The sequence below is a fragment of the Sinocyclocheilus rhinocerous genome, unplaced genomic scaffold (assembly GCF_001515625.1).
Source record: "Sinocyclocheilus rhinocerous isolate Xijiao unplaced genomic scaffold, SAMN03320098_v1.1 scaffold3341, whole genome shotgun sequence".
Classification (NCBI taxonomy): Eukaryota; Metazoa; Chordata; class Actinopteri; order Cypriniformes; family Cyprinidae; genus Sinocyclocheilus; species Sinocyclocheilus rhinocerous.
Window position 1 is genome coordinate 35,702 of NW_015645531.1, and position 2,989 is coordinate 38,690.

Here is a 2,989-nt window from a genome sequence, read left to right on the forward strand (position 1 = left end):
ATTTTGCAGAGGGTGGATTCTATAACAAGCGTCTGGCACTTGTGTATGCCGGAGGCATGAGGACGTATGCTACCCTCATTCATTTAGGGCGGATGGTTATTTCCCATTACTTGTGATATAGTTGACAAGTCCCTGATGACTCGGAAACAATCAATGTCGAACGTTATCTCCCAAACCAGCGCCTTGTCTTTTTCAGCATTTTAATTTCAGTCGCCACTGCTGAATGAAGGGTAAGTGGCAGATTTAGGAGCAGTCAGGGTGCTTCTGCTATTATTATGGAGTTTTATTTTATTTTTATTTTTTCTAGCCCTCATATATCCAGGATGACTCCAGGGTAAAGTACCTCCCTTTTAAATTATAAATTGGATTGGATGTCATGGGGAGAGCCATATTGTCTAATTTCCTTGGCCAAGAATGGCTGTAGCATGTAAATGAGAGAAAGTCCTTCATAATGCATCGCTGCTACAGGTGTTTTTGTACCTGCTCCGTGAAAGCTGATATTCTTAATGTCAGAAAAGTTGATAAAGTGATTCATTCGCCTGATACATTGCTCTGGCAATGGAGCATAATTGAATCTGATACTGCGGCTGGCTTTGACAAAGTAGTAATTTTTTCACTCACAGAGATGGCTGATGAAGACAAGAGCATAGAAACATTAATAAAGACTATCAAAGAGTTGCCGCAGCCGAACAAAGACACCCTGGCCTTCCTGATGCTGCATTTGCAGAGGTAAATTGCTCTAATTTAGACATTTCTGCAGCTCTGCCTTTCTATACCTGTTTTTTCAAACATACTTACTCATTTTGCAACCGCATTCATGTTGTTTCTTAGAGTAATGCAGAGTCCGATGTGTCAGATGGATCAGAATAACTTATTAGAGTGTTTGGGCCCACTGTCATTGGTCATGGGATGCTAGAACCTTCTCCTATGACCATTATGAGAGACACAAACACCCAACCCAAAGTAAGTTGCAAGAAAATCTCATTGTGATGCATTCCTCGTGTATTTAGCTTTATATTTCAAGAAATAAACCTCTTCTAATTTCTTTGCAACAGGTAGTAGCTCAGTTTCTGTCCTTCCCCTCAGATTTCTGGGAAGGTCTAGCTGAGAAGGAGGATCCGCTCGTGTCTCCTGTTGTGGATACCAACGTCGCCAGTGTCTGTCCAAGCACAAGCAGAGGTACATGGTATCCACCATGTGTTGAGACTCATTCACACCAAGAATGATAATTATAACAACAACTATATCAGCATCCACACCAAAACTCAATAACGTTCTGTTAATTATAAGCATGCACTGCAGTTCTGTCGTCTGCCGCTTTAAATGCTCAAGCTCTTAAAGCAGGATGGATTCTGATTGTGAAAGTGATTGCAACAATACTGTTCCTTTGTCCCGTTATCGTTATAGTTGTGGTGTGGACTCTGCTATTCTTTTACATTTAAAGCATTTTTTTAACTAAATTGTTATTGTTATAGTTGTCGTCCTTGGTGGTGTGAACAGGCCTTTAAAGTTAACATATACTGGCCAGTTAGAGTTCCACTGCTCACTTTTTGCATATTTTAATGCCATTTAAACTGTTTTTATGATCTACAATGACTTTCAAATCTTAAATGTAATTGTATTTTTCAATTTGTAGACTGTATATTTTGCTTTGATTCAGTATCTCTGTTTCTGAATGTGTAGGAACAGATAAGATATTCAAACCTCTGACCTCTCCTGAGTTGAGCAAATACAATAAAACTACATCCAGTGGCTCAATAAATAATAAGTCTTGAGCATGTTAGTATTGCATATTTTCATAACCATTTTTTTCCTTTCTAGAAGCAAACCAAAACATGAACCAGGGAAAAATTAATTCTTCACATCCCCCAAATGATTTGTGCATGTGTATAAATGTGCATTTTGTGTTGCACTTCAGCACTTTATATCCTAGCTTGGAAAAACTACTTTTCCTTTGAATATAAGTCTGTCCAGAAAGAATAATAAAAAAAATTGAGAGTTGAGAGTACACTATTTATTTTCTGTATAATATTTGTCTATTTATGTATGTAGGAAATGTCCTGGAAATATCTAAAGGGGGTATAAACACTGGGTGAAATGGCATAGAGATTTGAAATAAAGTAGATGAATTCATGTTCTGACTTGTGTATTTTTAATGGAAATAAGGGCAGTATCTGCACTAGTGCCCTCAGAAGTCAAGCAGTATTATGCATTTATATAGAAGCATTTTGTTGCCAAATGTGAAGTCTGCAATTGAATAATTTGTCTTGGCCTTAAAGGTTAATAAAAATAATTGATGGTCTTATAGCTCTTTAACCATAAATACAGACACTGTGATTTTCTACCAGGGCAGCAGTAAATTACTTTACCTTTTGTGACTTAAATAATTTATTGCAGACGTCTGACTCTTGCACTGCACTCGGCTTTCATACAGGGAACAGTCACAGAAACATCAATTATTCAAAACAATTACCAACACGACTGGTATCCAATTACAAGATTTTATCATTTGTCTTACCATTTTTTTTGTTTTACACGACATGTTAAATGCTGGAACGAAATGGTAACAGACTGCACAAATAAACTGCATTTCTTTTTTGCACCTTTCTTTGAATATCTTTGACATTTCACTGACAAAGAGGGAGCCAACAAGCTGTAAATCAAATGAATTTCAAGTCATTTCAGAGATAGTTTGACAGAGAAGAAATTCTATAGCAGAACTATTTTTGCATTTGTTTTATCCAGTTTTTACGTGATAACACTGTACAATGGTAAATCCATATTTATAAAACGGATAGTTCCGGTCCTTGATTCTGATTGGTTGAGCCAAGTTCAAAGCTGTTGCAAAATTACTCTACAAACATACACCTTTGTTTACATTTGTGTGTTGCTCGGCAACCACTTTGTTGGAAACACAACCGTTTCTGAGGAACTACACTGTTTAGCGGAAGAATGATGTTTATATTAATATCATTACTAGGGCTGGGCA

The 2,989-nt window shown here is 37.0% G+C and overlaps 1 pseudogene; it reads left to right on the forward strand.

Annotated features, from left to right (window-relative positions):
- The window catches only part of LOC107706101 (rac GTPase-activating protein 1-like), an 11,478-nt pseudogene extending 9,703 nt beyond the window's left edge, over nucleotides 1-1,775 (forward strand).
- Nucleotides 1,776-2,989: the final 1,214 nt, after the last annotated feature.